The sequence below is a fragment of the Manis javanica genome, chromosome 8, assembly GCF_040802235.1.
Source record: "Manis javanica isolate MJ-LG chromosome 8, MJ_LKY, whole genome shotgun sequence".
NCBI classification, from domain to species: domain Eukaryota; kingdom Metazoa; phylum Chordata; class Mammalia; order Pholidota; family Manidae; genus Manis; species Manis javanica.
This window is the reverse complement of record NC_133163.1, coordinates 123180503-123193999: the sequence shown is the minus strand read 5'-3', so window position 1 is coordinate 123193999 and position 13497 is coordinate 123180503. Positions and strand designations below refer to the sequence as shown.

General features: G+C 53.4%; 1 protein-coding gene across 12 annotated transcripts in view; it reads right to left on the bottom strand.

The window, feature by feature from the left end:
* LINGO1 (leucine rich repeat and Ig domain containing 1) overlaps positions 1 to 13497 on the bottom strand; it is a 291038-nt gene that overhangs the window by 224742 nt on the left and 52799 nt on the right. The window lies entirely within an intron of this gene.

The window sequence follows — 13497 nt, the reverse complement described above, 5'->3', positions numbered from 1 at the left end:
CAGCAAGGGACCTGCTCTGGCCCGGCCTCTCCACAGGGCTCGAGGGCTCCATCCCATCTTCCTCACAAATGCCGGGGGAATAAACGGAGCCTGTGTTGGATGGAGAAGACTACAGGCTGAGCAATAAGGCACAAAGGCCCCAAAGACGACCCACACCTATTGCCACATTCAGACAAAATCGGCCAACCCCAGGGAGAAAAGGGGGGGGTGGGAGACATGGAGGGTGGAATTCTGGTGGCAGGCCAGGCGGCAGCCCTGGAGGGCTGCATGAAAATCCCACTGTGTCCATGCTGATGGACAGCCTTCCCTCGTGCCCAGAGGACAGATACCAGCCCCTCAGCATGGGCACTGCCTACCTTCCCAGACTTGTCACTGCTAGCTGCCCCGAGCCCACTGGGTGGGCTCTTGCCATCCTCCCCACAACGCGCAGGCAGCCGCACACCAGCCTCCTCTTCAGTGGCCATGCTGTTTCCCCTCCTTTCTGCCTCTCTAGGCTTGGTGCCCCCTCTTCTGAGGGCACTTCCTGACTGTCCCATCTTGCAGGGACAGGCGGTGCCTCATGTCTCTAGAGTGTATCACATGCCCCACACGATCAAGCATGTGGGTCTATAGTGCCTGCCCTGCCCAGCTTTGGTGGTTGGGGTTGGGGTTGTTAATTTGTGCATCCTGTTGTGGAGAGAAAAGAGATCTGACTGCTTCCCTCGCTCTTCCATCAGAGTGTGGTAGAGAGACAGGCACACAGCAGGTGCTTGGTGGTTGCTGAGTGACCACCAGGAAGTCCTTCTAAAGCTTCTGTGTGCTGCAGTGCAGGGCACTCTGGGAGCTGTCGTCAGCTGTAAAGCTAAAGCTTCTGTGTGCTCTTGGATAAGTCACTGGCATCCTCCTGGCCTTAGTGTCCCTGTTGGTCAAAGCAGGACTTGAGTCAGAATGACCTCTGGGGCTCTGTTCAGCAGGCCCCGGGCTGAGCCAGGCACTGTTCATGGTGCTGAATGTAGGAGCGGCCCTCTCTGAGGTTGGCGGGCACAAAACAAACAAGCCCTGGAGACAGAGGTCTGGAGGCTGCGGGGAAGAAGGGAAGGTACAGCTGAGGGAGACAACTTATTTGAATTTGGTTCTGGGCACTGCCAGGGGCTATCATCATGGTCAGGGGCCGCATGCTCAGGCTGGTGGAGGGGGTTCAGCCTCAGCCACTGGGGAAAGAGTTTAGCCATACTGGGAACGCAGTCTGATAGAGGAGGGGGCTGGAAGCACACGCCTATCATGTGTGCTAGCACAAACACACACATCACAATGTTGATACAGACTAGGTGTCCAAGCCTACATGCATCAAGTTTCCCGGCCCGGACTGTCCTCCCAGGCATCACCGTACTCGATTCACCCGCACCTGAGGAGGCCCTGGGACCCTCTTTGGGGACCCACTTACAAGAGGAGAGAAGTAAGAGTTGGTTCCGGGATCCTTCTCACTTCCAGAGCGTGTGAGAAGCTACTGCCCGATTCCATCCTTCCCCAAACTGTGCCAGATGCCTGTCTTCAGAGAGACGAGACAAAGACGGCACTTGCTGTGGAAGAGCCAGGAGAGACAGGGGAAGGGAAAGGGGGAGGGAAGGGAGGAGGAGAGGATGCGAGGGAGGGAAGGGTGAAGAGAGGAGAAGGGAGGGGAGATAGATTCCGCTGCTCCTGAGGAGCAGATCTTGGCAGGGCCCTGTGCTGGCCCAGCCACCGTCCACTTCTGCGTACTAAAGGCAGAACAGAAACTCCGTAATTATGGGTAATAACAATCACTGATTTGCATGTATTGAGCACCTTTCAGCCTGAGATCTCCAAGTGCTTTGCCAACATTAATTAATTTGTTAGGCACACCCACCTCTCCGGGACAGGGTGGCACAGCACTCCACCCGGAGCACGTCTGGCTCCAGGACAGGCTTGTGGCAGTCCCAGCGGGTGCACGTGTTGGGGGTCCGGGGGTTAGGGGCTCTGAGGAGGAGGAGCCTGCCCCCCCAGAGGTCAGGGCCACTCTCTCTGTGCCCCGAAGGGCAGCCTCCCTCCCAGCCTGTTAGAGGGCCACGCTGAGGATGGTCAGAGGCACAGAGACCGACCAGCCCCAGCCTTGCTCTCAGTCACTGCGGAGCTTGGAAAACTCACAAGCAAACCATTTCTGCACCTATAAAAAGAGGCCTGGGGTCTCCAGCTCCAAGGTGGTTGTGAAGCTTGATTAGGCAGTGTGGATAGGAAGCATTTAGACCTGCCCAGGGCAGTGCACGAGAAGGGTCTCGCTTCCTCTGTGAGCCAGGCCTGTGGAAAGTGGACCAGAAGGCCCCAGATGGATGCACACTCTGTATGTGGGCCAGGACCCTCCTAGGACTATACTTGGGCACCCAGTCCCCTTCAGAGGCGTGGAAATGCCCCTCCCTCCAAAGAGCTCTCAATCCTGCCCCAGTGCCCAGCCCAGACCTGGTTCCCCAGTGGCCTCAGTGCCAGAGGCCCGAGGGATCTGCTGAGGAGAAGGAGGTTCCTCTGCAGGCCAGGCTCAGAATCGGGGCCAGGAGGGTACACTGGGGTCAGCAGGCTCCAGCCCCGAAGCAAGGCGCTCCCCACACCCCCAGAGGGGAGCCAGACCCAGGTCTCCACCTCCCGCCCCTCTACGTCCTGATCTGGAAAGTGAGACAGTTCAGGCGAGGATAATGTGAATCTTGATATGGAATGATGACACCCTTGGCCAACTGTGCTGCCTGCACTGCAGGTTCTTAGCAAACGGACCTGTGATCATTAGTTATGCTACAGTCACACTTTCAATTTAACACCTTTCCTAAAGTCATACAGAAAACCCCATAACTGGACCCCCGTTTCAAGTCACTAATATTTACTGAGCATCTACTATGTGCCAAGCATTCTGCTGCTCACCTCCATAATTCCTCTCTTTTGTAAGTACCCTCTCCCCAGCTAGCTGGCTTCCTCCCTATCTCCTCCACACTCCTGCTTCCTTCCCGATGCCAAGCACTCGCCCTTGCTGTTTCTTCCACCTATACTGCCCTCTTTACTCCCTTCCAAAAAGCTAAATTCCCTTTCAGTTGGCTAAGGTCTGCTCCAGCCCTGTATCCTCCAGGAAGCCTTCTCTGATTGCCCCAGTGTGAATTAACACTTAGTTGCTCCCAAAGTCATCTTGCTGTCTCCTGGGTAGAAGCTCCTCCAGGACCAGGTATCTCCTTCATCCATGTCCACAGTATGGTCAAGCAGAGGCAGGTAGGAGGGTTCTGGGCCAGCCCAGGTCAAAACTGGGGAGGCAGAGCCTCAACTGCAAGAAGTGTGCACGTCCATGTGCACACAGAAGGGCCAGGGCAGGCCCCAGGCTAGACCCTGCCCAGCCGGGCCCGCTTCCTTCCTGAAGGGTCAGGGTCTCTGCGTGGAGATCTCCTTGTGTGGTGATCGCCAGGTAACAATGCTTTACAGCTACCCGCACTCTCATCAGGGTCCACAGGAATACAGGGCCCAAGGAGCTGTGACACTGTGACACCTTCACTCACAAACACGGGCACACACTCAGCACTAAAGTACAACACAGTCATGTACCACATGCATGCATCCTCACACAAATATCCCCATGAAATACACATGACACACTCATGGACACACTGACAACCACACACCCACAATCATAGACACATATACCATCAGTGGAGAGCCCAGCTGGGGTGGTGGCCCAGGGCCTGCACCTCTGGGTGGTGAGCAGTGAACACATGACCGTTTGCTTCCATCTGAGCATCTGACTGTCCAGCTTTCACCTCCTTCTTCTGCCCATTTTCATCACAGTCTTAAGAGCACTTATGTCAACATGCTAACTTGAAAGGTCTTCTATTCCCCCAACAACAGGGTCCTTCCTCACGGGTGTGAAGATAAGGCAAAGATAAGCAGCAAGGAACAAGGGGTTGCCCTAGAGACAAACAGAATGAAGAAAAGAACGGCAGCCATAGGCCTCCCATAAGCAAGGTCTGGCTGGAATCGCCTAGAATCTGGGGCTCAGACCCCCACCCTGACACAAGGGCACAGGGCCCCTGGCAAGGAGCCCACCCTCCAGCTTGTTAGCCAAAACCTGCTCCTTGGCCCTGTCAGGCCATAATAATAATGTGAAGAACATTCATTTATTCACTGACTTCCCATTCAGAAAGAGATATGTGATGTTGTAGGAATGAACTGATTCTGACACCCAGCTTTCAGCAAAGCGAAGCTAATTCAAACATTTAGTTCAATGGCTTATCCCTCCCCTCCCAATTTTTTTTTTTTTTTAGTGGTGGGAAGGTAAAGGATAGGAGAGAAGTTGGCAGTGCACAGGCCTGCGTGGTTTGAGCGTTAGAGGCAATGGTGAGAAAAGGGATCTTGCCCAGGTTTCCCTATGGCCTTACCCCCAGCACCTACCCTGGGGCCATCTCTGAAATAAAATCAATGCAGCAAGTGGGCACAGAAGAAAGAGTGCTAACCTGGAGGTCAACCTAGAGTTTTCCACCATGCACCCCTGACAAGCCCCAGCCCCTCAGGACTCCATTCCCTTGTCTATAGAGCAGAGGGCTGAGCAAACTAGACACCATCCAGACCTTCTCCAGCTTTTGGAGCTGGGCTCTTCTGTTCTCTCCTGGGCATCTCCTCGCCAGTGTGGTCCGTCTGCATGCTCTGGGGAGACAGACACCACCTCCAGAGGGAGACAGCTGAGCCTGGCAAGGGGCAGGGAGGGGGTTCAGCGCACATTGGGGCAAACACGGCATGCTTCATGGAGGAAGCAAGGCTTAAATTTGTGCCAGGAAGCAGCTAGGCCTGGAGCTCTTTAAGGGCACAGGCTCTGGGCCAGATGCCCGGACTCACTCCTGCTTTCCCCTCTGTTCTGTGGCCGTGGCAGGCCGCTTACTCTCTCTGGGTACCTCAGCGTCCTCATCTGAAAATGATGATGAGTGCCCAGCGCACTGGGTTCTTGGGAGGATCAAATGGGGATACCATCCATGAAAAGTCCCTGGCACCATGCTTGGCACAGAGGAAAAACTCAGGTAATGCCAGCATGACCATCATCAGGGGTAGGCTAGGAAGGGTGGAGGGAAATGCCCGGGCGAGGTCAGACTGACTGGAGCGCCCCAGTGCTTCTCACCACTTCAGCACTGGCCCGTCCGAGGTGTCCCGGGGTGAGGTCTGCTCCACTCAGCCCGCGGAGGGTCCACCAGGCCCTCAACTGAGGCAGCAAGAATTCCCTTTGCTAAAGGCTGAGACCAAACCACCCCACCCTCCATGAACAAGAAACAAAACCAGGCCCTTCCCTGAAGCCCTGGAAAGCACTGAACAGCAGGCAGGCCAGAAAGTAGCAGGCATCCAGAGGGTGGGCACCTGACCTGTGTAAGTGCAATGCCCTAGTGTGTGTGTACACACACACGCTCGCACACACTGCCTTCCTCCACCTCCCTCAATGATCTCTGATCTGAGGATGCAAGCCCCCAGCTGCTCCCAGCATCCTTGGGCCCACGAGGGGGCAGAGGAGAGGTACAGACTAGAAGGGCCCTGCCCAGACAGAAGGCTGGAGGCAGCTGGGAGGGAAGACAGAGACCTGCAGGGCCCGCTAATCCCACACGGCCAGAGCCATCTGGCCCAGTGGGCCTGGGGCAGTGGGCCACGGCCAAGGTACTCTCAGAGCTCAGTCTCCTCACCTGAAAAAATGGAGCCCCTTACACCAACTTCACAAGGTGATTGTGAAGATTAAGTGAGATTATATATTAAAGGCACCAAACTCAGTGCCTGGCACATAGTAGGTGCTCAACAAGCATCCCCTTCCTGTCCATGCCCCTCCCCTAATTTCAGAGGCTCAGGGAAAGCTGAAAGCTATCATCTCATGCCCTGCAAGAAAGGAGACAGTGACAGACTGGCGTTGGCAACTGGAAAAAGGGACTCCAGCTTATGTGGGGGTGTCTGCATCTCTGTAAATCTTGCTCTAATTGAGTGTCCTATTAAAACATGTTGATTGGTAACAGCCATTTTAATAAAAGAGTTCCTGTGTTATTTATAAAAGTCCTAACTGAACAAATATGCTAAACCCTCTCCCCTGGGAGAGTAAGGCCTGGCATCTGAGCCACACCCTGAAAACAAGACACTACTGCCCACATGGCAACGGCCAGTGCCCATCCCCCGGCGGGTGGCTATGCCCCAGAAAGTGCCGGATCTCAGACGCCCCCTCCCTCAGCCTAGGTGACAGCTTTTTCCCTCCTCCAAGGGGAGCTTGGCAGTGACTCACACTTGTCTCCACGAAGCAGCCTGCTTCTGGGTCGTTGCTCAAGCATGTACCCGATGACTCCCTCACCCCACGGAGGGTGCAGGGCACCAGCCAGGGCCAGGGAGGGGATATTTAACAGCCCAGGCTGGACATGAGAGGCTCAAGAAGGCGGTGTGCGCCCGGCCCCTGAAGGTGTCCCGGGCCGGGGCCCAGCACCCACCCAGTGACCCCAGCCCCACTGGACCTGCCTGTGAACGAGGTTGAACCACACACAGGGGTTGCAAACTGGGCAGCAGAACGTTTTGTTTGCTCTACTCAGTGGTTTTTAAAAGGTTAGAATTACTTGACAACTTCTACAAATCACATAGAAATCTGTGTTTCTGGTTTCTCTTGGAAGAACCTGACCTGACCAAATGGCCTCCATTCCCACGTAGCAGTGAGCAACTAGGGTGACAGTGGTCCTCCTGTTCCCTGTAGTCCCCACCCAGCCCGGGCCCCTGGGGCCTTTGCGATTGAGCCTCCAGAGCCTCTGTCTCCTTGGCTCCGAATCTCTGAATCTGTACCGAGCCCCGGCGCTCTGCGTGGCGCCAGGGAGACCAGGCTCTGAGGAAGGCGACGTGAATCCATCCCACGGAGAGGCGGGGGGAGCAGCAGCGCTCAGTCAGACCAAAGCTGGAATCACGTTCCAGAAACACACAAACCACAGGATTCACTGTAAAAGGTCTTATTTTGTTGTTGTTAACAAGAATCCATTTTTAATTCATGCCACCCTATTAAACCAAAAATTGGGGGGACGGTGCTGAGACCCACCCCCGAGCTGTGAGGGATGAGGCCCCGCAGCCTAGCCCAGACATAGGACCACGTGGGATCAAAGGCTGTCCTAGCGGTCCTGCTGCTGGTGCAGGAGCTGGGATGGTCATTTGCTGTTTGCAGCGTTTGGGGATGAAATGACCAGGGTAAAGGGTTGAGCTGTAATTGTGCAAATACACATAAGAGCTCAGAGCTGTTCTCCACTATGATTGTGACCTTTCCAGTTAAGATGTCTAGACTCTAGGAATACCATCGATCTGATTCGGGTCAGGAACAGGACAACAGGTAAGTGATCTTCCACCATAATCGTGCTAGAAAGAGACTCCAACAGGAGTTTTCCGAAGAACAGGTACCAAGGGCTGGGGGAGCCCAGACAGTCTGCTGGCCTCAGGGTGGGAAACTAAGTCTCCTTCTTGGCTGCTTACAGGCCCTTTGCCCAGGAACGCCCCCCAGGGTCATGGCATCAGGGAGGACCTGCCATGGCCCAGCTCCTAGAGCTTCCGTCCCCAGCACATGGCCTCTTGGAGCCTCGACTTTCCCACCCGTAACGGGGGTGTGAGTGATGGAGTGAGGCCGGCCTGTGCCGCAGCGACCAGAGGGCAGGCCTCTGCTTCCGTTTTCCTCGTTCCCCCAAGAGAAGGCCCTCAGGCCGAGCCCCACCCCAGGCTGCGCCCCGCTGCTAACTCCTGGCTGTGAGGCCCAGGCTGGGCCGGACCCTCTCAGGCCCCAGGTCCTCCGTTTGTGGAATGGAGCTTGACACCATCTTGGGCCTTCAGCTTGACGACCCAGCCCTGAAACAACCTGGCCATGCTTGGCTGTGGCCAGAGCAGCCTGAGGTTTCCTGGCACCTGAGAGGGTAAGAGGACAAGGAGAGGGATGAGGGGGCATTGGAGGGCCTTGCTGGGTGGGGGCAGAGAGCGCTGAGGGGTCAGGAGAGGGCAGTGGCATGAGGAGGGCAGGCGGACTTTCAAGTCCCCGGCTGTGAAGGTCAGCCCTGGATAGGACGTGGGGTCACAGCATACACAAGCACATCTTATGCTCAAAGACCCAAAGGCAAGATGACAGTGTCATAGCTAAAGAGGAGCAGGCCTTGGGCAAGTTTCCTCCAGGAAGCCCACCCTGACTACCTTCTTCCCTGGGTCAGGACCCCACTCCCCACAGGCCCACATCAATTCCTGCCCTCTACAGATGGAGTAAGTGAGGCCCTGAGAGGAGCAGATACCTGTGTAAGATGCGGAGCCACCACCAGTCCCTTCCAACCCAATGCTTCAGGCCAGGAGACCTGGACTGGGGGCTGGGAATGCAACACCAGAGCAGGTTAGCACTCCGGGGAAGCTACACAGCGAAGGAGGCTCAACCACCAGGTCTTTGCCCAAGTAGGACCCCCACCCCCCACCCACCCACACCCAGGTCTCAAAGTCTACTTGGTGAACACCTTTCCACTCCCAGCACTCAGTCCGTGGGCCCCCTACTCCACGAAACCCTCCTGACCCACCACCCCAAGAGATGCACCAGTACCTCTGCTGGACCACCCCTCAGGCCAAACAGCCTGGCACACCTCTTCCTCCGGGGCCCAGGGGCCTTCACAGCACGATCTGCTCACAAGGTTGCCTCCCCGCAGGACTGGGAGCTCCTTGAGGGGGGACTGGGTCTGGCTGCTCTCTTTCACCCCAATCCCAGCTCCAGGGCCCGGCCCGGCACAGAGGAGGAGCTTAACAGGAGTCTAAAAGAACTAAGGGAGCCCCAAAGGTGAGGAGGCCCCGGAACCGCCCAGAAACGGGGGTGCCCACCTGCCCCTGCTCCCCAGGCATGCGTGCCCCGCCTCACCCGCCCTCATTGGCAAAAGCTGCAGAATTAAGCCCAAGTTATAATTAAGACGGGATGTTTGACGAGAAACATAATCTCCGTTTCCGTGGGATCCGCGGGCACAACAGTAATTAACGTCTCATTAACATTCGCCTAATTAAGCAGTTTATGAAAGTGTATAGATTTGCATACCCCCACGCCAGGCTTGCTCAGGCGACAAAATTAACCCCTCAGGCCCTGGCGGGCAGGGAGGCAGAAGGGCTGGGCAAGGCCTGGGGGGGAAGGAGGGCGGGGGTGACACCAGCTGCGGGGGCTGGGGGTGGGGATGGCCGGTCCCCGCCCACCAGCACTGTCCCCAAGCCCCACCTCCCAGGCCTCCCACCGGCTGAGCGGAGAGTTCACTCCTGCCCTCACCCTTCTGCCCACTCTCCGGGCCAAGTCAGAGCTTCCCATAAAGAGCCTTTTACAAGGAAATGAAGGTCGAAGGTCCCACACCCTCCACCTTCCCGGGCTTTGGTGGCCCAGACCGCCTGAACCCTGAGTGTCGCCCTGAGCAGCCCATTCTTCCCCAACACTGCTGGGTGCCCACTCTTCCCCTGTGGCTCCCAGGAAACAAACCTACCACCCAAGAAAACCCTTTTAGCTTCAGGTGCATTTCCTGCATCATCTCACTCAGCCCTCCCAGCTTCCCCAGGGCTGTGTTAGCCTCGTTCCTACCGGATCCAGGAGGAGGGGCTCACAGGGGTCCAGACATTGCCTGATAAAACAGAACTGGTAAGCAGCAGGACCCCAAACTCTGTGACCCAAAAGACCCTCCCATTTCCCCGGTGCAGCCAGATTTTTGGAGGTGCAAACACTCCACTGCCAGCAATAATGCACGCGGCCCTCTCAGTGGGAAAAGGTAGGCTGCTCCTCTTTGTCTCCCCTGGACACTGGTTAAGCACCCTCCGGGGGCCCCAGCGCCCAGCCCAGCCACCACTACTGAGCTGAGCTGTAATCAGAGTCACCGGTGATGGTGCCACGGCGGGAGGCCTCAGTTCTCAGTTCTCCAAAGAAGAACAAAGCAAAGGGGCCTTGGAGGGTGATGTCGGGGATCAGGTAAAGCATTTCACCCTGAAGAACTCTGAAGCCTGGAGCCCCATCTGAGCTGCTCATTAATTATCTTACTCCTTGATCCCTGCTCCCTCTGCAATCAGCCCCATCATCTGTGTACCTGGGGTGCCTGTCGGCTCTCCCCATTCCAAGGGCGAATTAGGACAACTTTTCTCAGGAGTAATTTAGCAATATATACCAAGAGCCTCATTCCCACAAGCTATAAAAAGCATAAGCCATAAAGGTGAGAAAATTGTTACAATTTAAATAATTTGCACAATAAAAGACATCACAAAGGGAAAAGACAAGCCATAGACCAGAAGAATATACCTGCAGTAAATAGAGCTGACAAAAAAATTTGTTGCCAGGCTATATAAAAAATTCTGCAAAATCAATAAGAAAAGGAAAAATCACCCACTTTTTGTAAAAGACAAAGAACAGGAACAGGCAACTGGTAGATAAGGAGACTCAAAGGGCCAACATATATGACAGTAGCTGCCTCAGCTCAACAGGGTTTCCAGAAATTCCAAGTAAAACTACCAGATACAATTCTGTACCCATTAAGTTGGGGGACATCTAAAAGGCCACAGTGCTAAGCTTTTGGGGGCTCTCAGACAACAGGACCCCTCATGGTGGAAGTGGAAGTTGGTGCAGGCATTTGGGGAAACAATCTGGCCTTACCTTGTAAGGCTGAAGACACATCCACCCTACCACACGTGCATGGGGACGATGTACAATGCTCACAGCAGCCGCGTTCATAAAAGTAAAAAGGGAAAATGCTCTAAACGTTCAACAGCAGGAGAATGGACCAACTGTGAGATCTGCAGATGAAGCACAGCAGACTGAACACATGCATTTACCTCCATTCCTTTCCCAAGCCCCATTACAACAACAAACGACCTTTTCTGTACTTAAATCCACAAGGACAAAGAATGCAAGAAGAGCGAACAGCAACACAATTTTGGAAGCTGGAATGCAGATACGTGAGTGGTGATTCATTTGGCAGAGCTGCAGGGTCGCAAGTCCAAGTCCCATTACCTGGCAGAACCCACCAAAGGCTCAGGAACTGGTGGCACCAGGTAGCCCTAGACACAGGAATGAAGGACTGGCTGGAAGGTCATATAAGGAGCAGGTGGATCTCAAGGAGCTTCCATCCCCAGCTCTGCCCAGAGAGGACTGGGAGACACCAGGCCGAGGGATGGGGACCATACTGAAAACTGAAGGAGGAGAACAAAGTTTGTATGCTGGATTTTAAGGTCTTGACCTCAGCCTTCCTTTCCCATTCGGCTCCAGGAAGCTCTGCCCTAAGGCTTCCCAGTGAACCAACCACGGGGAAGCTACAGTTGACAAACCCACCCAGACACAGGGGATACCAACCAACCACTCCTAAATACGAGGGAACAGCTGAGCATGGCCAGACATCTGAATGTCGGCTCCACCAGTTCAGGGACTTCTGACCACTTTGTTCAGGGCTATAGAATGGGTCTGGCATAGAGCAGATGCTCCATAAATTTCTGCCAAGTGAATTAACTAAGAAAACCTCTTAAAGGAAATACAGACTTCCAAGGAAGTAAGCAAACAGAAAAAAGTACAACTTGAAAGAAACAGGCAATGCAGATAGGTGGAAATTTTTAAAAAGAGAGAGATTATTATCCTCAGAGATATAATATATAGCACCCATGAAACAAGGACTAAATGCAATATATTTTAAAGAAAATATTCAGCAAATAAAAAGGAATCTTTGAACTTCAAAATTTATAAAGCAGAGATCAAAAACTCTCTTTGAAGGTTAGAACGGTTACATTAAGGAGATCTTCTAGAAACAAGAACAGAAAGATAAAGAGATGTGACAAAGAGGGAAAAAGGAAGGAAATTAGGGAGTAAGGAAGTTCCCCCCAGGAAACAAAACATTGAAGAGTGGTTCCAGGAAGAGAGCAGAGAAAATGAAGGACAGGAAAGAAGTCAAAAACCGCCACAGGTGAAGAACATGAATTTCCAATTTGAAAGGGCAGACCCTTGCCAAGGCACAGAACAGTGAATTACCAGAACATGGAAAGAGAAGGTCCTACAGGCTTCCAAGAACAAAAATCCCAAGTAACATGCACAGAATTGATGTCAGAACAACTGTGGACTCCTAACAGCACTGTAAGCAACACTAAAGGGAAGGCCCCCTTCAAAATTCAGGGGAAAGATCTCTGTGGAGAAAGTGAAGGTTCCTATGACCAGAATTCTCACCTGGCCCTGGTCAGCTTGCTCACTACACACATGTGGGTATATAAAGAGCTCTGCCCAGTGTCCCAGACAGCTGCAAGGCTGCAGGAGAGCAGAGACTAGAGTGGTGGCAGCACCCAGGACAGAGACTGAGACGTCTGCAGGGGCAGAGAGGCCCAGAGGCAGAGACTGGCTTGCTGCCTGTAGACTCGCTCTAAGTGGATGAGAATCTAGTGATTGACCTGCCACCGTGGGAATAAAGTTGGGTATAAACTTGCCCCAAGAAAATTCTACTATCATTCTTCAGTCTCATTGAATCCATAGTGAACTTGTCTGGGACTGAAACCCATTGGCAAGACAATAGCCTTCTGGAATTCTATACCCAGTTAGACTATCAATCAAGATTAGGGACAGCATGAAAACAAGCAAAGCCTCAAAACAGGTGCCTTCCATGCACCTTTTCTGGAAGCTATTGGAGGATGGGTTCTGCCAGAATGAGAAACTAAACTAAGAAGGGGAAGATGTGGGATCCAGGAAGTAAGAGACTCAACATAAAAGTGGTGAAAGAGAACCACAAGTAACAGAGCTGGGCCATCTCCATGTGCCTGCGACAAAGCAGGCGTCTAAATACACTAAGCTGGAGCAGGTCAGAAGGCTCAGGGAGAGACTTCCTCAAGAAGATAAAATTGATTAAATACTTTATGTATTTACTGATGTTGAGAGGAGATTTACCCAAGTGGGGGAGAGTTGGGAATTGAGTTAGTGAAAAGCATTAAAAAAACAAAAAAACTAAGCCTCCGCCCTCAAGAAAAAGACATTAACTCCAGAGAAAACAGCTATCAAGAAAGAAAAAGGAATCACTGCTATACTCAGCTGGGAAGTCAACCAACCAAAAACAGGGTGAGTGGGGTGGGAACAGGTGATAGTGGTCAAATAGAGCTAAATCCTTAGCTGCTGTAGTACAATCCACTAAGTAATGTCTAGAACTGGAAGATCAAGGGGCAGCCATATAAGCCACTTATTGAGAAGTAGGGAAGTAAACACACAAACAATCCATAAAAAGAGTTGAAAGAGTTTGCTCCAGAGCGGTGGCAAATGGCCAAGGGAAGGACAGAGAACTGTAGGGTTTGTAACAAAGCTACACAAGTGGCCTCCCCTCTGCCCCGCCTCAGTGGAACCGTGTGGGGAAGTTGGGGTTCCTGTGGCCAGGGTCCTCACTGAACTTAAACCACTTGATGATGTCACTGGCCTGTTGCTAGGCTGCCGCTTCCACACCAGTAGGCAATACGCTATTATTGCCCTATATAGAGAGCTCGGCCCAGTGCTCTGGGCGGGGGCAG